This window comes from Pleurodeles waltl, chromosome 4_2, assembly GCF_031143425.1.
Source record: "Pleurodeles waltl isolate 20211129_DDA chromosome 4_2, aPleWal1.hap1.20221129, whole genome shotgun sequence".
Taxonomy (NCBI): domain Eukaryota; kingdom Metazoa; phylum Chordata; class Amphibia; order Caudata; family Salamandridae; genus Pleurodeles; species Pleurodeles waltl.
The window spans coordinates 783704270-783731390 of NC_090443.1; positions in this window are offsets into that span (position 1 = coordinate 783704270).

The following is a 27121-nucleotide window of genomic DNA, read 5'->3' on the forward strand; positions in this document are numbered from 1 at the left end:
CTGCATTGATCTTCTTGTTGCGAAGTCAGGCTGCATCATTCCGGTTTGGCGTGCAGTGAATTTTTCACCGCGATGAAGGCTGTGCAGCATTTCTGGCAGGCTGTGTGTCGATTTTCGCTGCACAAGGAGTCCTTCTTGTAGAGGTGAAGTCTTTTTGGTCCTGAGACTTCAGGGAACAGGAGGCAAGCTCTATCCAAGCCCTTGTAGAGAACTTCTTCACCACAGCCAAAGAGCAGCAAGGCAGCAGGGCAACAGCAAGGCAGCAGTCCTTCACAAAAAGCAGACAGGTGAGTCCTTTGAGCATCCAGACAGGTCTTCTTGGCAGGATGCAGGTTCTGATTCAGGTTCTCTTCTCCAGGAAGTGTCTGAGTTGGTAGGGGCAGAGGCCCTGTTTAAATGCCCAAATGTGCCTTTGAAGTGGGGGAGACTTCAAAGAGTGGCTAAGAAGTGCACTAGGTCCCCTTTCAGTTCAATCTTGTCTGACAGAGACCCAGTAGGAGGTATGGCAGTCCTTTGTGTGAGGGCAGGCTACTGTCCTTTAACATGTAAGTGTCAGGCCCTTCGCCCTCCCAGCCCAGGAAGACCCATTCAAAATGCAGATGTACGCAAGTGAGCTGAGTATCCTGTGTTTGGGTTTGTCTGAGTGAATGCACAAGGGAGCTGTCAACTGAGCCCAGCCAGACGTGGATTGTAAGGCACAGAAGTGCAGAGAAATGTTCACTTTTTAAAAGTGGCTTTTGTAAAATACTAATATTAAATCCAACTTCACCAGCCAGCAGGATTTTGGATCACCATTCTGGCCATAGCAAATATGACCTTCCTACTCCCTTCAGATCAGCAGCTATCACTCAAACAATGTATGAGGGCAGCCCCAATGTTAGACTATGAAGGCAGCAGGCCTCACAGCAGTATAAAAACAAATGTAGGACTTTTACACTACCAGGACATGTAAACTAAACAGGTACATGTCCTGCCTTCTGCCTACACAGCACCCTGCCCTATGGGTTACCTAGGGCATACCTTAGGGGTGACTTATATGTAGAAGAAGGAGAGTTTTAGGCTTGGCAAGTACTTTTAAATGCTAATTCGAATTGGCAGTGAAACTGCACACACAGGCCTTGCAATGGCAGGCCTGAGACAAGGTTAAGGAGCTACTTAAGTGGGTGTCTCAATCCGTGCTGCAGGCTCACTAGTAGCATTTAATCTACAGGCCCTGGGCACATATAGTGCACTTTACTAGGGACTTATAAGTAAATTAAATAGTCCAATTGGGTATGATCCAATGTTATCATGTTTAAAGGGAGAGAGTATATGCACTTTAGTACGAGCAGTGGTAAAGTGTGCAGAGTCTTAAAACCAGCAAAAACAGCATCTAAAAAGTGGAGGGAGGCGGGCAAAAAGCTAGGGGAGACCACCCTAAGGCTGTCAGGTCTAACAGTGTCCATTCTGAGCGTGGCAGTATGTACCGCCAATGGTTTACTGCCGTTGAAGTTCTGCTGTGGTGTTTTGTGGGTCATAATGTCATGGGTGTTGTTTTATTGGCGTAACGGTATGGGTGTTGGCTCCGCCACTTTATCACTGACCTTTGGGCTGACGTATTTGTGTATGTGGCTGTGTTCTGTTGGATTCATGTGTGTGTATCATAATATGGCAAACAGATATTCACCACTGCGGCGGTATGATGGCCGCTGTCACCGTGGCGGTAAGCGGCATTTACCGCCAATGTCATAATGAGGGTTTATGACTTATACAAAGACTCTTTTAACGCTGTGAAAGACAGCATTGAGTGTTCCATCTTTCCAAACTACTTGCAAATGTTGAAACATGAGACTGAACAGGACGAAACCATTGTAGCTGAGATAGCTAAGGAGAGTTCACAAAGCAGACAAAATTCTGGACCACTGAGTCAAGACCCTCTTGGAGAACCAGTTATTCATAATGAAGCAGCCATAGCTATGAGTGAGGTGGAGACTACAATGCAACAAGCACAATAGGAAATTGCTGATTTCCAACAGTTAGTAGCACAACTGAATCCCAAACAGAAAGAAATTTATGTTGAAGTAAATGACAAAATAGAGCACCGATTACTGCATAAAAAGAAACAATGTGAATGGTCTTCATTTAACCCACTACTGCTATACATCAGTGTTCAAGCTAGCACCGGGAAAAGCTTTGTAATTAAAGTTCTCATTGTTTATGTACAGAAGACAACAGAAATACATTTCTCATGTGTAGTAACATCACCAACAGGATTAGCTGCACACATCATTGAAGGAATTACTTTACTTTGGCTACTTATGCTTCCTGTTGAACATGACAATAAACTGGAATATCAGATGTTATCTTGTGAAGCTTGTCATGAGGTGTCAGGAGTATTGGAGAAACTTAGGCCCTTATTCCGACCCTGGCGGTTTCAAACCGCCAGGGTGGAGGGCAGAGGAAGCACCGCCAACAGGCTGGCGGTGCTTCCCGGGCCATTCTGACCACGGCGGTAAAGCCGCGGTCAGAAAAGGGGAACCGGCGATTTCCTGCTGGTTTTCCCCTGGCCCAGGGAGCAGCGCCGCCATGGGGATTCCGACCCCCTTCCCGCCAGCCTGTTCCTGGCGGTTTACACCGCCAGGAAGAGGCTGGCGGGAACGGGTGTCGTGGGGCCCCTGGGGGCACCTGCACTGCCCATGCCACTGGCATGGGCAGTGCAGGGGCCCCCTAACAGGGCCCCACAAAGATTTTCACTGTCTGCTTAGCCCGCCGGGGTCGGAATGACCCCCTTAATCTTTTAATCATCAAAGAGATGAGCATTGTCTCAAACTTAGGCCCATATTTATACTTTTTTATGCAAAACTGCGCAAAAGCAGTTTTGTTGCAAAAAGTATAGCGTCGCCTTGCGTCATTCCAGAGCGCCAGCCGGGTCCCAGATTTATGGAATCCCTCAAGCCAGCACGAAGGGCGGGCTAGCATCTGGGAAAATGACGTTAACTGGGTGGGGATGGCGGTATGGGGGAAGGAATTTTTGCATCAAAAAATGACGTTAGGCTGGTTAGAGGAACAAAAATACCTTTAATCAGCCTAAAGTCATTTCCTGACTCAAAACCATCCATACCACATGACTCCTGTCATATAAAAGACAGGAGTCATGCCCACCACCCCAATGGCCAGCACAGGAGACAAGGGTCCTCTGGGCATGGCTATTGCACCTAGTCCCATGGAGAGGGGCCCATTTCAGGGCCCCCAATGGCACTTTGAAAATGTTTTAAAAATACTTACCTCTACTTACACTACTTACGTGAGATGGTCCCCCCCATCCTCTTCTGCCCCTTTGGTGTGGGTGGGGGTCTTCCTGGGGCTTAGGGAGGGCACCTGTGGACCCATTCCATTTTGTCTAACCATGGAAATGGGTACACAGGTCCCCTAGCGCCTGGTCTGACCCAGGCGTTAAATTGCAAGCTTTGCACCATTATTTAGCCCCTCCTCTGACCCTTGGGTCATTTTAACATGGGGGGATAAATATGGGGCTATGGGGACAGCACCATTGTTTAGATGGGAACGCCTACCTTGCATCTCATTGACGCAAGGTAGGTTCACACATCTAAAGAATGGTGCAAACTCCAATATTTTGCTGTTAGATGGGTCTAATGTCAAAATATAAATATGGAGTTAGGTTTGCGCAAAATTTGTGTAAACAAATGATACAAATTCAACGCAAGTGGAGTGTAAATGTGCCCCTTAATTCTTACCTTCATACACTCGACAATGCAGCAGCCTTTAAAAACAGACTGTCATATGCTCTTTGGATGAAAGCATTTAATTGTGTTTGGTTACCACTGCAACTTATCACCATAAAAGGGCAGTCTGTTTTCAAGAAAATTCTCCATAATGAAACAAGAAATCTTTGGGAAAGTATTGACAATGTAGATATTTAGTTAAACTTCTAATACAAGGAACTAGTGAAAAATATGAGTCGAGCATCTTATGTGGAATATGGAAATATTCTTAAGATATCAGAGTAGGAGTTCTGACAAAGGAGGGAAAATGTGCTTTAGAAAGTCGACTTATCAAGAAACTATTTTCATCTAACATCACAGCAGCCCAACTAATGTACAGATTAATTGAAGAAGATAAATCCATAGTCCGTTTAATGCCAACACCCCAAGAGTGCCCTAACGTTTCCAAACAATTACTGAAACTGGAGAAAGAAGATATTTTGGAAATTATAGCTACTGATAAAATGGAACACTAGGGAGTAACAGTACTGCTAACTGAAAAAACTACAAGCCAAATTGGAATATTTGGAGCAGTCTGTATTGAGGACTGCAGGATTAGAAAAGAGTTTACACATATGCAAAAACTGTTGAGTAATTTGGTGGCATAACTTAAATGTTAAGGAAGGGTTAGTAAATGGTGCTGTAGATAAAGTTATTCATTTCATTAATTTTCTAAATGGAGACAAGGTTAAATATTTGGCTGTAAAATCAGATCAGATTGATGGTGTGAAGCAGATTGGCCAGTGTACTGAACATTTTTTGCTTGCAAAGGAATTATATGTCTGGCGACAACAGTTCCCACTATCTCTAGCATATGCTGTAACTATCCATAAATCTCAAGGTTTGAGTGTAGACACAGCTTTCATTAATATTGGAAGTCCAGTATTTAAAAAAGCATTTCATATGTAGCATTATCCTGAGTTAGAGCATTGTCTGGTTTGTTTTTGGTTGAATTTGATGATAGGAAAGTTAGTGCTGGTACAAGCTTTGTAAGAGAGTACAATCAGTTAAGAAGTCTATACGCTTCTCATTTAGATCAGTATCCTATTTATGAAAAACAGGTAATCTGTCCGAAGTGGAAGCTTACAAAAGAGTTGACAGATAATCAAGAACAAAGGGAAAAAAAGGAGAAGTTAAAAGTTGTTAAGAAGAAAAAACTGGAACATGAGGGAGATATTGTAGGTTAAGAGTTGGAAAATTGTTCAGGTGTCAAGTGCTATGCAAATGTTATTCTCAATGTACTCTTTCATTTGCCACAATTGTAAATGAAATTCAACCAAAAACTGATAACAGATTTTGTTCTGCAATGTATATTTTTTTTCCAACATTTACTCTGTGATAGGACTTAAATATATTCTGCTTCAGGCATTCAAGACCTTGTAGATACATGTAGTGTTTACTCTCAATGCTCAACAAGATGCACAATAATTTATAATGGTTGTCCTTGGAGTATTAGAAGAAGAAGAAGTAACTATTGAGTTAGTTGGACTGACTAACAAATGGAACCATGACTGTGAATATTGCTCTTTTACAACTGGTACTCAAATGAATTCGGAGCGATTTCTGAACTTACCACTACTGGATTGTAAATCTGTACCTTTTGACAGATTGATTAAAAACGCCAAACAAAATATGGCCTACCCAAATTGGTGATCAAATGTTATGTCCACATTGTATCTACAAAGAAATGGAAAATACCTTATACTAATGTTACAACATTGCAGAGCAGATGGATCTAAATTGGAAACTGAAATTACAAACTTCAAAGCTGGAAACATTAAAATTTCTGGAAAACCTATACATCTATAGCTATTATTCTTCATAAATGAGTTATTTTGACATCAGGACACTCCACTGTCTATTTAAAGACTGAAACTGTATAGATGGAATGAAATGACAGCAACCTTATATTCAAACTAAAACTGCCCTTCAGACTATGAAATATTTACTTTTTTGGTCTTCAACCAAAATTTTAAGGAGTATTTGTGGAAAAAAATAATTTATGATTTTCTTCTACTTGGATCGCCAGTGTTTTATACATCATTTGGCCTACCAGAGCAAAAATTGAAGATCTTCTTATCTTCTATGAAGAATTTAATCACAACACTGTCTTACCAAAGAGTGAAACTGGATGGACACAATGCAATTATTTTAACCTTAAACTGATACAAAAACAGCTATTCACATTGTCACCTTTTGTTTCTGTGCAACCAAACTTCAATGAAATATATTTGGGAAAAAAGTTATATCTACAGGGATCATCAGCCTTTTAGACATCATTCTGCATACCAGGGGTGATGTCTTCAAAAATATCTCTGAAACAAAAATCTCCTTTATATGTATTAGCACTGTTGTACAAGGTATAAAAATAAGAAAATTACTTTTTGGACACATTTAAGTAGATTAGTTTACAAATTGCATGTAAAACAATTGACTAAGTGCTTCTAGTGAGTGCAATGCCTAGTGTCACTTATTTGTAATGATATACTGTACAGTTTTTTGTTTTTGTTTCTATAATCCATAAGATTGTGTTTCTACTCCTATTCAATGATGGTCCTTTATTTAAAAAAAAAAACATATAAGTTGTACAAGTATGAAAGCTGAGAGCAGAAAAAAAGACAAAATGTAATGTTTTACAGTAATGTGATCTTCTATTACAGCATAACTAACACGCACTGTTCTGTTTCTGGAATTTTGTAAATATAGTACTAAGTTATATTTGTATTCTTTTTTCTTTTCCAACAGTGGTTCGAGTTATATCTCTTCGGATATGTTAACATACTTGCAGTGCCACGTGAGTATATGTTGAGGGAGGGGATCTTATTGCATAAAGAGCACTTGGCATGCTTTTCCATGATTTACTGTTGCCTGCAGGGCATGATGAAATACTCCCTTGCAATTTATTGCCACTTAGCTGAGTGTTGATCCTCCAAAGATCTATGTTCAAAAATATGTGGCAACTGATTCTCACTAACACTAGATGCCATTGTGATTGCCAAATGATGTGAAAAGCATCATAATTTAATCCAGAAAAAGAAAAGACGAGGTGCTGAACTGACAACAGAGCTTTTTATATTCTTTATGATTCTTGTTTCCCACTTTTCAAGGATAAAACCTTATACAGTACATTCATTATGGTGTACAAGTAGAAAAGCTGAGAAGAGTAAAACAGGACAAGGAAATTATTTACCATAATGTAAAATACTAAAACAACATAATAACGAATTACTATTTGGTATATAGTATGAACCTATGCATTGTAGAAACTGAAACTACATCAAGGGATTTAGAAAAACTAATACTAACATATTTCAGTTATGTTTTTTAAAACAGATCAACAGTGGTATCTAGTGTAGCAAAATAATTTCCTAATTACTTTTTTCTCACTACTTCTACACAGTGAAAATGTAAACGTACACAACAAGGTAGAGTTTCATAAAGCCGTTCAAACATTCAGTAACCCCCTGATAGAGGCTTACAGTATTTCCAAATACTGACTTGTTCAGCCACTTATACACCCAATCATTTACTGATATAGTCAGGAACGTATTTAGTCACTTATACAAACATCTACTACTACACATGTTCATTTACCCATACAGATTTTTACACACTCACTTACTCACTAATACAGGTACTAGCACATGCAGACACTCACCCACACAATAATATATACAACCACTCAGTTATACATACACTAACACACCCAGTCACTCTATTATGTAACTACTGATACACCCAATCACTAACCCATAAAGCTAAAACAAATATCCATTCACTCCAAAACAGTCAAGCATACCTGTACTTACTTATACATCTACATTATTACACTAACACACCCAGACACACACTGATGCAGACACTGACACACCAGAAACACACACTCATCCATACACTGAAACACCCAAGCACACACTCTTTCATACATGTTTACATCCAAGCACACATTAACTCATCCATACACACATACTCATACTTTCTGTCACTCACTCATAGAGCTACTCATACTCCTCATCACTCACCCAAACAGGTATTCACATCTGCAGCCACTCGCCCATACAGCTATACACACTCCCATTCACTCATCTATCCAGCAACTTACACACCCAGTCACTCACCCATACAGTCACTCATTCATACTTGTGCTCACACCCTAAGTCAGTCTCTGACCCAGCCACTCACAAAACCAGTCACTCTCTCATACAGCAATTCAAACATCCAGTCACTAACACATAGAGCCACTCACACTCCCAGCCAATCCCTCATGCAGCTACTCACATACCCAGTTACTCATACAGCCACTAACACAGCCACTCAGTCACCTGTACAGCCACTCACACATCCAGCCATTCACCCATATAGTCACTCACACACCCAGTCACTCACCATTACAGCCACTCATACTACTAGTCACTCACTCATACAGCTGCTAATGCCACAGTCACTAACCCCTACAGCCACTCACACCCAGTCACTCACTTATACAAACACTCACCCAATCAGTCATTCACTCATATAGGCATTAACACACCTAGCCACTTACTAATACAGCCACTCAAACAACCACTCATTAAATCATACAGGCACTCACACACTCACTCACCAATATATACACTGACACATCCACCAATACAGCCACTCACACATCCATTTACTCACTGATATATCCAGTCACACATCTAGTCACTCACTAATACAGCCACTCAAACAACCACTTACTCAATCATTCAGTCACTCACGTGCCAGGTCACTCACTCATACAGCCAACCACACAACCAGTTACTCACTCATACAGCCACTCACACACCCAATCATTCACCCGCACAGCTAGTCACACAGCCACTGACTCACTCATACAGCCACTCACACACCCACTATCTCACTCAATCGTACAGATTTTCACTCACACATCAAGTCACCCATATAGCCACTCACACACCAAGTCACTCACCCATAGAGCCAGTCACTCACTCATCCACTATCTCACTCATACAGTAGCTCACACCCTCACTCATTCACTTATACAGCCGCTCACACAGCCAGTTACTCACTCCTACAGCCACTCACACAGCCACTCAATCACTGATACAGTCATTCACATACCCAGTTACTCACTTATGCAGACACTCACCCAAACAGGCACTCACTCATACAGACACTAATGCATACTGTTACTCACCAATTCAGCCACTCACACACCCAGTTACTCACTTATAAAGCCATTCACACACCCAGTCGCTCACCTTTACAGCCACTGACATAACCACTCACTCACTCATACAGGTACTCACACACCCAATCACTCACTCATACAGCCACTAATTCACCCAGTCAGTCTTGAATACAGCCAATCAGTCTGAAATGCATCTACTCTCACAACTATTCAGTCACCTATACAACCAGTCACACTCCCACCCATTCACATAAACTGCCACTCACATTCCCAGTCACTCACAAATGCAGCAACTCACAGTCCCAGCCTCTCAGCTATACAGCCACTCAGACTCTCTGACACTCAGTAATACAGCCACTCACCAACCCGCTGACTCACTTATACAGCCACTAACACAGCCACTCAGTCACCCATTCATCTACTCTCACAACTACTCACTCACCCATACAGCCAGTCACACTCACACTCATTCACCCATACTGCCACTCACTCTCCAAGTCACTCAACATAAACCCACTGACATCTACTCTCACAACTACTCACTCACCCATACAGCCAGTCACACTCACACTCATTCACCCATACAGCCACTCACACTCTCAGTTACACACTCACACAACCATTCATGTCCACAGTCAGCCACTAGCACAGTCACTCAAACACTGATACAGTCACTGACACACCCAGTCACTCACCCACACAGCCGCATACACACCCAGTTACTCATTTAGAGAGCCACTCTTTCTTATATATATATGGCGAGTCGAAGGCTCAGGCCGAAACGTGTTGCCTTTAGTGTTTGGATAGTTATTTTTCCACTGTGTACTTCAAATTATGGATTGAAAGAGGATACCTTTCAAATTGATTGATGGTGCCGGCGTCATTCTTGCGGCGAGAGGCTGAGAAATCTTGGTTTCCATCACCGTTTAGTGACTTTTGGAGAAAAAAAAAATATATATATATATATATATATATACATGCATACAGTTTACCTTCTTTTAATGATGAAAGGTGGTTCTAACACGAGTCCTTTTTCCTTATATTTTTGAAGTTTTTTAACCTTTTGTATTTTTAGTTTTTTTCAAAAATAAAATGACAACTGAAAAAAAAAAAATTACATTAACTGCAGGAACTCAAAAGCAGGGCAACAAGTAGCATGAGTACATAAAAATAACATTTGTGATTATTTTCTGTTTCCAAAACTGCAGCACCTTATTGCTCCCAGTCAAGATTTTGTTGTTATCTAGACAAAATGTATGTCCCAATCATTTTCAGCTCAGAGCATTTGAAGATAGATGTTGTTGTACCTCAGAAGGGACCTGGTGTTATTGGGGTACCTCTGGAAGGTGACGGTTCTGCCACACTCCCCTCCCTCTGGGCTCTTGCTAACTGCCTACTATGGCAAGTCTTCAGGTGAATTAACATGCTGGTAGTGCCACAGGAGCATTTTTTGATGTGTCCCTGGACAAGGCTTCTCGCAGAGAGAGCACTTTAAATGATTTGCCACAGTTTTTATCTCCCTGGAGGGGATTGGAAAAAAGTCCCAAGCAATGGACAGCTTCCTTGCTGTGGGTTCATCCTATGAAGAATTCTTTTCCTCAGGGTATGGCTCCTGCTCTCCTCTGTCACCAGATACCATTTTATATTTTGAAAATGTACAAAAAAAACAGGAAAGTAACTTTCCAATCTTGGAAAGACAACAAACTGTAATGGATGCTTCAATATAAGCAGTGCAGGTGTGAAGAAAAGAAAACTGAGTTGGGACTTCCTTTGAGGTATAAGGAAAATAGACTTGCCCAATGAATCCTTTATTTCATAGCCATCTGATATTCACAAATGCCAACATCGTCGTGAATGCCAGCGTCACCGCAAATACGGGAAATATAATAAAAAAATCTTCAAACGCAACATTACTAATAAAAATGACAGTTTTCATCTTAAATTAGTGAACTACTGACCTCAAACATTCATTAGAATATCTGTATATATGTTTTTTACAGTTACGCAACACTAAAATCTACAAAATGCAACATTTCGAGAAATTACAAGAAATATTAAAAAAACATTAATAATAGGACAGTAATCACAACTGCTGGAAAGTGGATTTTTGGTAAGGGTAGCTTACACGTAGCATAAGGCCACTGACCCCCACTCAAGTCCAGTTAGGACTTAATAAATTAAACCCAGCTCAACACTTGGTAGCTTGGCAACGAGCAACAAGGCCTGACTAAGGAGACCAGTCTGTGAAGCATTTAAAAATCGCAAAACAGAAAAAAAGTAAAACACAAAACACAATAAAAATACAACACTAAGGTATACAAATAGATTATATTTGTAACTTTAAAATGACACCTCAATGACTAAAATCAGATATGGGGAACTAGGGATTTGAATTTTTCAAGAATTCATGTTTTCTAGCGCATAGAAGCAACTGGCTCTCACAGGGTTAAAAAATAAGGTCACAGTGGACAGGGACAAAGTTCAGAGTTCAGGCCACCCACGAGATAACTCTGTTACACTTACTTTCAGAAGTGTTTCTTGATTCAGGAAAGTGGTCCACAGCACCAGCCAAGGGTTCAGAAGCTCTGGTTTGCCTCTTGGGGTCTGGGACTACAACTCCCACAATGCAAGTCTTCAAATCATGGAGTTGCTCTAAACATATAGATCTTCCTCCAGAGGTCCTTTTTGGGTCCTTGAAGTATCTGCAACTTGATCTAAGGTTCCAGAAGCTCTGAGTTGGCCCTTGGTAGCTGGGACTACAATTCCCAGAATGTACCTGGTCAGAATCCTCAAATGGCCACTGGACGCTTGTCAGCTGGGCTCTTCTTGCAGGACTTGATGCAGGGGACTCTGGGTAGCTCCTGTGTACCTGTAACAAACAGGGAGTCCCTTATTGAAGCCACAGAAGACAGGAAAAATTCTTTTAGTGGTGAAGCCCAAGAGTGCAGCTGGTGCAGTCCTTCAGAGTTCAGTGTCTAGGTGCAGGTCAGGGTTCCAGCAGGGCAGTCCTTCTTCTTCTTTGTCTTGTTCCTTGTAGGGATCTGAGGTGCTGGTGCAGCTCTGCCAAATGTATCCTTGCTCCTGGGACGAAATGCACAGGGGGCTGACTGTCCAATCGCAGGCAAGCACTTCCCTCTTGGATGACCACTTCCTGTAAGCGTGAGAGAAATCAATTGTAGGGAGCAACATTCTTCAAAACTCCAACGTGGCTGAAACAGATTTTTGGAGGTCTGGGCTGAGCCTACCCACTGGTGTGGCTAAAAATCCACAAGGGCACCTGATTGTCTGGGATTGCAGGAAATGGGGGAGGTCCAGAGCCGCTCCAAATGTTCTTCCCTTATCTGAAGATCACTTTGGCTCCTCTCTCCCCATCCTGTTTCACCATCTGCTAAGGCAGATCTCCTCCCCCATGCACATCCTTTGTGTTCAGCCCAGGCCACTTCACATCTCATCAAGGCAGCCTGGCCAGGCTGCCAGAGGCTGGCCAATCAGAGACAATCACTAATGAGAGTTTTAAAACTTTTTACCTGAACTAGTTATATTAAATCCAACAATGACAAGATGCTGGATTTATTATAGCAATTAATTTGATACCAAACAAAAGTTATCTGTCTGTTATGGGATCTTTCTTAATTAAATTAAAGCCTCCCCATTTTAGCCTAAGGAGACCATTCACAACAGTGGGAAACAATACATTTGGCTATTGTACCTCACCAGGGCTTATACAACTATTTTTATAAGGTCCCAGCTTATACTTACATGGCACCCAACCCTAGGAGCACTTAGGGCACACCGTAGAGTGGGATTTATATGTAAAAATAAGGTAGTTTAAGACTTTGGAAGTACTTTTAAGTCGAAAGTTGAATTCCATATAACGTTAACTTGAAAGCAGGCAGCAAGGCAGGCATGCCTTTAAAATGACCCTGGGCACCTCAGCAGTGCATCTATGGGGGCACTACCTATACTGGGGTCCCTAAACGTACATGCCCTACCATATACTAGGGACTTATAGGTAGGTTGACATAGCCAATTATAATTAGCCTAATTTGCATACTGATGTTACACAGAGCACAGGCCCTGGGACTGTTTAGCAGTAGCCAGGGTACCATCAGAGTCAAGAAACCACCAGCAAAAAGTGAAAAATGGGGGCAAAAAGTTAGGACGCCTCTGCAATCAGCCCTGTTTTCTCACAACAACAATAAATAAACTCCTCAGGTTCACAGCTTAAAAATAAGATGATATCACTAACCAATGTAGGAATAAGTGCCAGAGATAGCAATCATTGAAGGGAGTAAAATCACTGAAAAAAGGAAATGGCTATATTTTGTTGATTTATAAATAAGAATTGGCAAATTTGTCTGTTAAATGATAACCATAACGAGACACTTAATTCCGTTCAAAATTCTTTGCCTCAATGTAAGTGTTGTAAGACCAAGAAACTGTTAAAGTATTCTTCTACTAAAAATACATGTCACTGCAAATTGTATTCAGTACTATGACTCGCTCACAACGGATTAAAACCTCTACAGTGCATTATCTAATACACAGAAATACAGATTAAAAAACAAAAGGGGCAGGGCGGTGCGCATGATGGGGGGAGTGGCCAGCCTTGAGAGAGTTTACTGTGCATTTGTGCTTGGCCAGCCCGAGATGGCCGGCCAAACAAACCTGCGCAGTGAGGGGGAGTGCTCAGCACTCCCCCTCACTGCTCTTTCCCACCGTGGCCCCGCCCCTTTAAAAGAAAAAGATAATATACAAAGTTTATTATCCTTTTCTTTTAAAGGTTTTGCAGCTGCTGCTGCTGGCAGGAGAGCAACACTCTCTGTCCTAATGGAGGAGCCGCCACTGAGGGACATTATAGTTAGCAGACAGAATAAAAAAAAACTGCAAAATTAATAAAAAGAACAAAGGTTACAGGGACGTTATAGTTATGATCTGTTTTCTTTCATACAAAACCATTAAAATTCTGCAGTTATACTTACCAGACTGAACTTTAACTTATGCCCCTGCAATGCACCGCTATTGACCTCACATAATACATCACTCATGACATGGTCAGTGACATCACTGCTGACTTCACTGATGACATCTCCAAAAAAACAAATGGTAACCTTTGGCTTTTTAAGTGAGAATATATATATATATATATATATATATATATATATAGCCCCTCCCTGGGGCTACAAAATGAAAAGAATAGGGGTGCCCTGCAGACTCCCCATGCCCTGGGACCACCACCTCCCTGGGGCTGTATGTGGGAATTAAGCGTGGGACCCCACCACGGGCCCAGCAACAGCCACCTCCTTGGGGGCTACATATACTAAATGGAATGGGTGACCCTGTGGACAAACCAAGCCCCAGGGAACACCACCTCCCTGAGGTCAATAACAATTTGTTAAGTATTTAAAGGGACTGCATGCCTCCCCCCTCCCCTGGGCCATATACGGCCAAGGGGAACTCCACCTCACCAAGGCTGGCTCCTGCTGTTGAAAGGAATGGAGCCGTGCAGCCCACCTCCTGGAGCCAGACTTGGACCTGGGAACTGCCATACCCCAGGGCCAGCTCCTGCTACCTCCTGAGGTGCCCACCCTTGGGAGGTAGCTGTTTGCTTTTGCTTGGCAGGAGCTGACAACTCCCACCAACAAAAGCAAAAATAACTCCTCTCCCATCAAGCGGGAGCGTTAAAACTGCTCCTGCTTGCTGGGAGCGGAGTTTTCATCTCTTTCCTTGACTGCTGTTATGCAAGCAGAGAAACCATTGCTCCTGCACGCAGGATGCTACATTTTGAGCAGCTCCTTGCATGCAGGAGCAATGCCAATTCTGACAGGAGGTGGGGAGCCAGCTGGGACTGCTGGGTCCTTGAGGCTCCCCCTGCAGCCCCCATGAAACATTACTGGGTGCCCTGGTTGGGGCCAGGGCATCCTGGATGACGTGGTCGAGCCCCATGGGATGGCGTCCCTGGGGCTGAAATTGGTCTATGGTTGTGAGTTATAGTTACATTAGGGCACAAATTACTTGAAATACATCTATGACAGCTGAATTTCTACGGTTTTTTTACGTTTAAAATGTGAGACTAACTATAACATCCCTTCCCTTCTTTTTTTAAGTGAAGAAATATATATATATGCACAGATAGATAGATAGATAGATAGATAGATAGATAGATAGATAGATAGATAGATAGATAGATAGATAGATAGATAGATAGATCCAAAGATTGTAAGAGACTTTTAGATTTGGCCAAAAACTGTGGTAAAATCTCTTCGTTTTATCACAATAGTATTCACTAATTTACAGCTTGTAGTCATCATTCTAAAGACTATGGGGGTTATTCCAACTTTGGAGGAGGTGGTAATCCGTCCCAAATGTGACGGATTTACCACCAGCCGTATTACGAGTTCCATAGGATATAATGGACTCGTAATACGGCTGGTGGTATATCCGGAACTTTACCGTCACTTTTGGGACGGATTACCACTTCCTCCAAAGTTGGAATAACCCCCTATGTGCCAGGTGTATTAAGAATTGACTCATAGTAAGTGGCTGCAAATTACATACAAACATTTTGCAAATCAGTTCTGATTCTGCAAACTGACCTATGCACTGATGGGTTGGTTTGCAAAATCATTATACAGAGTGGGTTGCAATTCCACCTACCTCATAAATATTCATGAGGTAAGTTGCAAATTGTGACTCACTCCAATTGGATGCCAGCACAGGGATGGTTGTGTGTTTGGGTAAGGAGACCCTATATTTTAAAATGGTTCGAAATGTTGTTAACAGATTTTGCACACAATTTATAATTGTTTCAATATGCAAAAGCTTGTTGTGTGCTCTGCAACACATACCTCCAAGTGTACTCCTTACTTTAGATTTCACACAACTATGCAGTTTCTCAGTTTGGAGCACCTTGTTTAACTTGTTTTGTCTATTTTCTTTGTATTTACGCTATGTTTATTGTCCTATGACTTTGTTTTTAAAAATGTGTTTCTTTGATGGGCCATATTAAATTCTCAGTTCATTCTGGGCTTAGGAGTGTTATCTATGTGTGTTTACATTTAGCGTCAAAACTCTTGATTGGCTCATTGCAAATTTCTGCCAAAAAGAAATCCAGTTGGACCTTTGTATCAGCTCAAGTGGGTCTGCAGACCAGTCTGTCTGTGATTATATTATATTAAAGTACATTTCATTAAATACAGTCCATTTTTGTTAAAGGAAACATGTCTGTATTTAAAAAAGACAATACTTAAAAAAAATAAAACATTTGTTGAAGATTTGGCTGTTTTTCTTTGGAACACTGGCAACCCCCAAATAAACATTTGTATTCATACTCATGCAAACCTTTTCTTCTTTGAAAATGAGTTACCACCTTCTTTGAGTTGTCAGTAACAGACTAAAACACTCAGGGTGGCTTTACCTGGACCTGTAACTATGGCTCTGTGGTATGCGCTGCCAGACTGTCATTGAAAGTGACAATCCGGCAGCATCCAGGGGCTTCTAAATAAGTCTCTTAGGGGCAGATTTAAGGAAAGTGGCACTACACCCAGTGCAGCTCCACTTTTCTTGCGCCCCTGTGGGTCCCCCTACCACCACCATGTGTGCACGGTATCTAAGATATGGCGCACCATGGTGCAGGGAAGAGGGCAATAGCTTCAGAATTGATGTATTGTTCAGGGTTAGTACCACAATTTTGGTGCTAACCCTGAACAGTACATAGGGACCTATTGTAAACAATGGTTTGCCCCCTTTTTAAAGTGTTGAGAAATCCCTTCGATTTCTCTGCACCATTTTTTGGCTCCCCTAATGGGCAGCCATAATGTAGCACAAAGGGTGCATGCATTGTGCCACTTCGTAAATCTGGCACGGGGAAAAGGCCACCTTAGCACCAGTTTAGCATGAAAAAGATATGTTAAGGTTGCACTAGGCACTCTTAAATCAGGGTCTTCGTATTTAGTACATCTGGTCCCTGGATTGCCAATTGAGAAGTACTGGTTGAATATTAAGCTTTCACATTCTTGAGTTTTTTTTAAGTTTTTTAAATAAAATACAAATTACTCTCGGTGCTCAAATAATTTACGTTTCTAAATGTAACAGTCCCTAAAATTCTAAGGTGCACACTAACATCCAACTGGCTTGATTTTTGTCTCAGTTTTAGGCTAACAAATCTTCGATCCTTCCATTTTGTGAAGGGGTGAAACATAGTTAAATTACCAGTAATCACACTGTAGAAGACAAAAGGGCAAGTGTTGTACTTAAATTGTAAAGGCTTGTGTATTGTACACAGATGCATAATGTGAAGAGATGATGGACTGGAAGGATACATTTGAAGCCATGAAAGCAAAGTTTTAGACATGCCTGTTGGGCCCAGATTAGAAAAAAATATTAGAACGTTTTAAAAGCTCAAAGAGGAATTTAAAGCCAGAAGTAAATACTTCCCTAATCTGCATGTTACAAGATGTGCTTTCCAGCAGGTACATTAAACACTACAGTTATTTGCTGCTATTATAATCCCCTCAAAATTGATGGGAACACAAAGATCTCTACAAGAGGTGTCTTAGCCCAGTAAGATATTTTAAAACGAAGCCTCTTTGTGACAATCTTTCTAGAAAATATTTACTGCCACATGTGACCTTGTTCCTAATTTCTTTGCAGCAGATTTGTTTTAACTGTATACTCTGGCTGTCAGACTCTGCTTTTCAAGCTCCTCTCCTCGTGACTCCACCATTTTACCTCTGTCACACCTGGAGCCCAATTAACTTTGTCTGTTTCGCAACTGCAAGAACTCCACAGTTTGTTCTCCCTTCATTTCGTTGGTGTAGAATGTTTCTATAATTATAGAATTACAACATTTTTAGCACTTTTCCTGATCACAGAAGTAGCGATATAGTGCAGCACGGTTTTGTGCTGGTATTTGAACCACTGCATAGTGTTAGCAATAGCAAAACCTACAGAAATAACTGACGTGCAATATGCAGTGGGCCACGACCTGGGCTTCAGGCACTTGGTGCAGGGAGCTGATTGGGGGTCCTTAAATATTTAGGTACGTTGGTGCTCGCTGGAGTCTGGTGGGCATGTGTAAAAACTAAAAAGATCAACGCTGCACTTTCTGCCTGCTCAAAGGAAGGAAGTGTCTACAGATACCACAAGGACTACTTTCAGTTCAATTATGGTGAATAAAAGAGCTCCCTCCTATGTATCAGGTGATCGCCTATGGTCAATAAGAGTAATATCAGATTAAGAATCTGAAGCCTATATTTAGACTTTTTTAGCGTCACATTTGCGCCACTTTTTGATGCAAAAACGGCGCAAACTTGCAAAATACCATTGTATTTTGCAAGTTTGCGCCGCTTTTGCGTCAAATAAATGATGCAAGTGCGGCGCTAAAAAAGTATAAATATGGGCCTGAGTGTCATAACTCTTCTGGTTCCTTATTCTCAGCTGTTCGGTTGCTGTTTTTCCACTCAAATGTTGTACCATTCGTTTTATTACTTTTTGCTACCTAATTCTTCTTTTATAATATACATTCCTGCTCCTTGTCTTTCAGGACTCATTTATCTGTGCAAGTGAAAGCATCTGCCTTTTGCGATACAGGCCCTCATTATGACATTGGTGGTAAATCCCACTTGCCGCCATGCCGACTGCCGCCAACATACCATTGTGGCAGATATCCACCAACCATATTATGACATACACATAGCAATCCGTCACTATACAGACACACACACAAGTCCGCCAGCCCAAAGGTCGGTGATAAACTGGTGGTAGAAAAACCCACATCGTTATGAAAACAGAACTACGTACACAGCATTATGACTCACGAATCACTGCGGCGGACATTCAGTGGCACTTACCATTGGCTGCACATACCGCTGCGCTAAAAAAACACACACACATACAAAACAACACCACATTGGACAATTTGAATAACACACACCTGGCACACATACACACACCACACCCACACCAATATAAAACAGACACCCACATTACCCACAACCCTTTACTAATACAAACAAGTGCCGCAGAAAGATACCAAGACCACAGACAGGACCACAGACACACACCACCATCACCTATACACCATTCACGCACTTTACATCACACACCTCAACACATCACCCCCACACCCTCACCCACACCACACACACACTACACCCATGGCACCACAGCGACACCCCATGTTCTCAGAGGAGGAGCTAAGGGTCATGGTGGATGAAATCATCCAGGTAGAGCCACAGCTATACGGATCACAGGTGCAGCAGACATCCATTGCTAGGAAGATGGAGCTATGGCGGAGGATTGTGGACAGGGTCAACGCTGTGGGACAGCACCCCAGAACAAGGGAGGACATCAGGAAGAGGTGGAACAACCTATGGGGGAAGGTGCGTTACACTGCAGCAAGACACCAAGGGGGTCATTCTGACCCTGGCGGCCGGTGACCGCCAGGGTCACCGACCACGGGAGCACCGCCAACAGGCTGGCGGTGCTCCCAAGGGCATTCTGACCGCGGTCAGAAAGGGTAAACCGGCGGTCTCCCGCCGGTTTACCGCTGCCCCATTGAATCCTCCATGGCGGCGGAGCGCGCTCCACCGCCATGGGGATTCAGACACCCCCTACCGCCATCCTGTTCATGGCGGGAAACCCGCCATGAACAGGATGGTGGTAGGGGGTGCCGCGGGGCCCCTGGGGGCCCCTGCAGTGCCCATGCCAATGGCATGGGCACTGCAGGGGCCCCCGTAAGAGGGCCCCACAAAGTATTTCAGTGTCTGCTTTGCAGACACAGAAATACGCGACGGGTGCAACTGCACCCGTCGCACCCCTGCAACTACGCCGGCTCAATTCTGAGCCGGCGTCCTCGTTGCAGGGGCATTTCCGCTGGGCCGGCGGGCGCTCTTTTGGAGAGCGCCCGCCGGCCCAGCGGAAATGTTTGAATGGCCGCCGCGGTCTTTTGACCGCGGTGCGGTCATTTGTCGGCGGTACCTTGGCGGACGGCCTCCGCCGTTCGCCAAGGTCTGAATGACCCCCCCAAATAGCTGTACACAGGACTGGCGGTGGACCCCCACCACCTCCCCCACAACTAACAACATGGGAGGAGCAAGTCTTGGCAATCATGCATCCTGAGTGCCTGGCAGTAGTAGGAGGAGGACTGGACTCTGGTAAGTCAAATCTCTATTACTATCACCCCCCACCTGCATGTCATCACATACCCCCACCCTTACCCTCGCTCCCATCACACCCCACCATCACAACCCACCCCTCCCAATACCAAGCCCTGCATGTAACATCAATGCACGGACCCCATCACAGAGCTGCATGGACACACATCACTAAAACATGCACACTAGAGAGTATCACCTAGCCCACCAAATAACTACTCACACAAGGCAAAGCTGCCAGGGCAATAGCAACCATAGAGGGCAACACACCCATGCACAAGATGTCACACACAGAAACAATAACATTGCATTTACATTCCCACAGGTCCCCCACCCAACGTCACCAGAGAGGAGGTGCCAGCAACATCCAGTCCACCCCCAGAAGAGGCCCAAAGTGATGACAGCATCTCTGGACGCCTAGATCTGGATGACCAACCTGGCCTATCAAGGATGTCCGGACAGTTGGTTACCCAGGCACAGTCCTATACCACCACAGAGCCTCCCTCCTCAGGAAACCCCAGCACAGCATCCACCCAGCTGGTCCGTACCTCTGTCCCCAGGACACGTCAATCAGCAGTGTGTCCACCACTACAGGGAACCCCACAAACAGAGGACGATCAGAGACCTGGGGTCAGTGGCAGTGGGCACACGGTTCAGGGGACAGAGGCACAGGACAACAGGGAAGCTGGGAGGACTGCTGTGTGACGGGGATGACAAGCCCAGGGAACCGACCCTCCAGGAGACACTCACCAACATCCTGGGAGCATACCACCATTCCCAGGAGACGATGGGTCAGATACTGGACAAGTTGCAGGAGACCCAGCGGCTGCAGGAGGGACGTACCTGCGGATCAGAGAGGACTTGAAGGACATCAACACCACCCTGGTCACCATTGCAGGGGTGCTGACAGACATGGCCAACACCATGAGGGAGGCAGTGACACATCACCGGGACCCTAACACTAGCCAAACCGATGAACAGCCTTCCACCTCTGCTGCCCCTAGTGGACAAGACGCCCCACCACAGGAGCAACAGGCCACCAGCACTCCACCCCTGCAGAAGGAGAACCACCCCGCAAATGGTCCCTGCAATCCAGGCAGAAGCCAGAGACTATTGCCAAGACCCCGCTGGAAATAAGATTCTCCTGATTGTCACCCTTGTATCCCACTCCGACACCCTGTCCACCTTGATCTGCCATTGCTCCACTTCCTATACAAATAGACTGGACTCTATCCTGAACATTCCTCCACCATCACCCCAGCACATTGCACAACCCCCTCTACTCCTTAGCAGTTAAATAAACACCATTTGAATAAATACACGTATGGAGTCTGTCAAATGATTGAACTATGTATTTGTTTAACAAGCTTTAGACACTGCAATACAACTGTACAGTAATGTATACATAGGAATGACTTGTAGTTGGCTGCAGTCAACACACCAGGAGCGATAATGGGGCACAAATATCTGAAAATAGAGATGCCAAAGGGTACAGTAAGTGGCCATAGAAGTGGGAAAATCAGCCAGCCAGTGACAATGTCAAACACAAAACTTTCAATATAAAGTGAATTAACAGTGTCTTACCTGTGTGTCATTGGAAGTATTGTCATATTATTGCAGTTCTGTTGTCCTCATCCTCTGCCTCCTCATCTTCACTGTCCACAGGGTCCACTGCTGCCACATGCCCAGCCTCATCCTCCTGCAGAAAAGGCACCTGGCGATGTAAGGCAAGGTTGTGCAACATGCAGCATACCACGATGATCTAGCTCACCTTCTTGGGTGAGCAGTACAGGTATCCACCTGTTAGATGGAGGCAACAAAACCAGGCCTTCAGGAGGCCAAATGTCCTTTTTATGATTTTTCTTGTTCGCCCATGTGCCTCATTGTACCGTTCCTCTGCCCTTGTCCTGGGATTCCTCACAGGTGTCAGTAGCCATGAGAGGTTGGGGTAACCAAGGTCACCTGCAAATATCAAGGGACAACTGTTAGACACACACTAACCCTTAGGGCCCACACCATACCCTTACACCAACACCTACTGGGTGGGAACCAGGGCTCACCTATTAGCCACACCCTGTGCCTCTGGAGTTGAGTCATCACATATAGGATGCTGCAATTACTCAGGATAAAGGCATCATGCACAGACCCAGGATACCTTGCATTGACATGGGAGATGTACTGGTCCGCCATGCACACTATCTGCACATTCATGGTGTGAAAGCTCCTTCGATTTCTGAACACCTGTTCATTTCTCTGGGGGGGAGGACAAATGCAATATGTGTACCTATCAATAGCCCCAATAATTTTAGAGATATGTCCCTTTGCATAGAAATCAGCTTTCACTGTGGCCAATTCATCCACCTGGGGGAAAATGATGTAGCTGCACATGTGTTTATTCAGGGCAGACAACACTCTATTGAGAACATTGGCTGGGACATTCCTGTTGCCAAGCCCACTGTCACTTGGAAGGAGCCAGATGCCAGGAAATGGAGCACATATAGGACTTGCACAAGAGGAGGGATCCCAGTTGGCAGATGGATAGCAGATATCAGGTCATGTTCCAATTGGGCACACAGCTCTGTGATTGTGGCCCTGTCCAGTCTGTAGGTGAGGATAATGTGCCTGTCCTCCATTGTTGCCACGTCCACCAGGGGCCTGTCCACGGGGGGATCCTAATCCCCAGTGTACAGGCCCCTGGTGGACTTCATCCGCAGGTTTTGCAATCTAGGGGGCAAACGGTGAGCAGCTGGTCAGTATTCCACATTTCCAAACACTACACTGCATTGCATGTTCTGACTGTAACAGTATATTGTTGTATAGGCCCAAATGGTGCCTATGTGTACTCTGATGCAGTTAGGTGCCATGGCCTGCCCCCCCTGAAATGGTGTCTGCCTGTCCTGTCTGGAGGGACATGTGGAAATTAGGTAAATCAGCTGACGTTGTGTGCCGTTATGGGAGGCGGTTGAGAACTGCCATGCAACTACTCATTGGATACCATTGGGCCCTATGGGTTACAGTGGCCAGTAGTGATGTACGCCGGCGGTGACGATACACACCGCCGTGGACGTGACCGCCATTTTCTATCTCTTCACTCATTTGCTACCTGACTTTCAACAGGATAGGACCTACACTACAAGTGCTGCTGTGACCTGTGCTGCCCGATCATGGCTTGTGTCACTGGGGAAAGGGCCCCTGCCTTCACCGCCGTGGAGTTGGAGAGTCTGGTGAATGGGGTTGTACTCCAGTACCAAATGCCGTATTGGCCTCCAGACCAACAGGTGAGTACACTGAGAGCATGATGCGTGTGGCATGAGTGCATGGATTGGTGTGTGTGAGGGCCTCATGTGGGGGGGTTTGGGGTGAGGGCACTGGGCAGCGTGCTGCATGTATGGTGGGCAATGTCTGTGCGTAAGGGGATGTGAGGGCTATGATGGGCCATGAGTATAACAGGCAGGACTGTCTGACTGATACCTTTTCCTCTGTGTATTTCTCTGCAGGTCAGCGCCCAGCAAAAGCAGGGATTATAGTGTGCCATCGCCAAGGACATGTGGACCCGTGGGGTCTATGGCAGGCAGAGCACCCACTGTCGCAAATGGTGGGAGGACCTGAGACGCTGGGCACAGAAGACGGCAGAGGCCCAGCTGGGGCTGGCCTCCCAACGAGGAAGGGGTGTAGCGTCGCGCTCAGATGAGGCGTCCCTTTCTGTCCTCGTGGATGCAATGCGCTACTGATACTCGGAGCACCGTTCCCCACGTTTTTTGACTACACATTCTGGGAAGCATATATTTTGCTCCCAGTCGTGCTACACTTACCTGTAGCCCTTTTTTCTTCTTTTTTGGTGGTGGGTTTGTCTGGTCTTTTTGCCTGTCTCTGTCCATGTTGTGTCCATCTTGTCTTCTTCGTGTTTTTTGTCCCAGCATGCTCTGTTTTTCTTTTATACTACTTTCTTTTTCCTATACTGGTCTATGGGCTCTTCCCAATTCAAGATGGTGCTCTTTCCTTTTCCTGTGATGTCACTTCCCTTTTCTCAAGATATAATTCAGTCAGTCTTGTTCCATCTTGCGTTGCAAACACTTCCTTCTTGATGTGCTGTTCGCTCCTGTTCTTTGTTCCTGCTTTTTGCCTTGGGAGATTTTTGCCTGTTCTTTGTTCCTGCTTTTTTGCCTTGGGAGATTTTTGCTTGTTCTTTGTTCCTGCTTTTTGCCTTGGGAGATTTGCCTATTTTTGTTTCCTGTTGTCAAGTTTCTTGTTTTTCTTCCGGAGTTCCTATTTGAGGTTTTTTCCCCAGTGTTGGTTTTTTTTTCCCTCTGGGACTCCTTCTGGAGGGTACGGTCTGCTTTGGCATAGCCTGTCAAGTGGCACTGTGGCTACTAGAAGGGGTTGCCCTTATCTGGGAGTATCCAGAACCTGTAGAAGACTTGGTGTATTTGCCAACCCGGTATCCAGAGGTGAGAAGTCCAGCACAGTACGTAACAAGGGGTGCCCGTCGAACCCTGACCCCCCCTGATGGCCCGCATACTGGCAGTGGCCTATCCGGAGCTTGATGGGCACTTGGAGACATCACAGCAGCCACAAGGGGTTGAGTACATTGCCCCAATATACTACTTGCGCCTGGTGGGGTGGTATCCGGGTGGGGGATGTGGGCCTGTGGGTGCCCCTAGGCCAGGCCGGACATTGCAGTGTAGGGGCCATGTTGGGCAGGGTCTGATGTAAAAGTCCTCCAACCAAGCTAGTAGGTATCCACTACTGGGCAGAGGTCTGTGGGTCTCAGATATGCTGCAATTGGTGTTAGGTATCCTTGTCCATGGGCTGGTGACTGGCATTGTGACTGTTAGTGCATTGCCTAGTGCGTATGGCTGTTCCCTGTGTGTGTGTGTCATGTATGCCAACGGTGGTGTTGTTGCCACCATTGACCAAGGGTATCCATTGTCTCTACCCCCCATTTTTGTTTTGTCACCCTGTCCTTATGTGCATTCGCATCATCTGGCGGAGGAGCAGAGGTGAGGGAGGGAGCTGCATCCCACAGGACCCAGGAGGCCAAATCCACCGATGGGGAGGGCACCAGTGGGAGGGAGGGCGAGGGGAGCACCATGAAGGAGACTGGAGGGGATAGTTCAGACAGTGATACCTCCTCCGATGGAAGCTCCCTGGTGGTGGTGGACACCTCTGTGCCCACCCAACTACAGGTACAGCTGCCACCCCATACCAGCACCACCCTCCCAGCAGCACCTCAGCATGTTTTACGTGCCCGCTCACCCAGGGGGGTGGGCCTCTCCTTCGCCCCAGGCACCTCGGGCCCTGCCCCAGTCAGCCCTGCTGCCCTGAGTGATGAGGCCATTGACCTTCTGCGATCCATCTCTGTTGGGCAGTCAACCATTGTGGATGCCATCCAGGGGCTGGCAGCCTATTTGCAACAGACAAATGCATTCCTGGAGGGCATTCACTCTGGCATGGCGGCCCAACAGGGATCAATCCAGGCTCTGGCCTCCTCCTCGATGGAAGCCATTGTCCCTGTTTCTAGCCTCCTCCCTCCAACTTCCTCTACCCAATCCCATTCCTCTCAACCCCAACCTAACCAAAGCACACAGACAGACCAGCATGCACCCAGGACAACACACATGAGTGGTTCAGGCAAACACAAGTACCACACATCATCCCACAGGCACTCACACAAACACCATCCAGATGCAGGCATACCAACATCCACTGCCTCCACTGTGTCCCCCTCCTCCTCCTCGGTCACCTCCCGCCCAGTTGCGTCTACACTCACACCTGCATGCACTACATCCTCATCCACTATCACCATCAGGCCTATCACTACACGACCCTCACTGGCAGTCACCACCCCCACATCCATGCACACGTCCTCCGTGTGCTCTTTCATTGTGTCTGTACCCCGCCTCCCAAAATACCCAAACACAAGCACTCAGACACTCAACAGCCATCCACCTCACAACAGCATCCAGCCCATGCACCTGCACCCAAACACGGCAGACACCTCCTACAACCACTTCCTCTTCCTCCAATCCCAAACCTTCACCCTCTTCCCGCCCCAGTGTCCCTAAGAAGCTTTTTCTCTCCACCGTTAACCTCTTCCCTGCCACTCCCCCCCGTCCTTTACGTAGGGCCAGGGTGGTCAGAACCCAGGCGAGCACCTCAGCCACCCAGTCCACGGCGACAGTAGTGTCGACAGCTACTCCACGTGGGAGAGGATCCCAGGCACCAGGCAGCAAAACTGAAAGGGTGGCTGCACCAGGTGCATCAAGGAAGGGCAAGGAGCCACCACCATCTGTCTCAGCGAAGGGCAAGTAGGCACCACCAGCTGCGACAGGGAAGGGCAAGGGACAATCCCAAGCTGCTGCCAGGAAGGGCAAGGGGCCTGCACCAGCAGGCAGGAAGGACAGGAGGCCTGGTGCTGGGACTCATTCGGAGCCCCCACCACCAACCATGGTGGTTCAGCCATCCAAGGCTACAGGGCATGGGCTGGAGCCTCCCCCCATCCCTGCCAGAACCGCCACCAGCACCTTCCCCAGCACCGCCACCAGCACCTTCCCCAGCACCGCCACCAGCACCGCCACCAGAACCACTGCCAGCAGCAGCAACCCCATTGGGCAGTCGGCCGAGGTTGCAGGGGTTGGGCTGGAGCCTCCCCCCACCACTGCCAGCACAGACACCAGCCCCGCCATTGCCACCACTGAGCAGCCATCACCGCCGGCGGACAGTGTGCAGTTCTGCATCCATGGGTTGTTGTGTGTCCTGGCCCCTGCAACTCCGGTGGGTCTGACACCCAGGTGAGAGACTGTGACCTTGCACCCCAAGATCTGCTTCAAAGGGCACAATGCCCCCTCTAGAAGCAGTGGAAGAAGCCATCCACTCATCCCATCTTTTCCAGGATGAAGCACACTGGGCACAAGGCCCCCTCAAGAACCAGTGGAAGAAGCCATCCACTCACCCCAACCTTCCCAGGATGAAGCACACTGGGCACAATGCCCCCTCCAGAACCAGTGGAAGAAGCCATCCACTCACCCCAT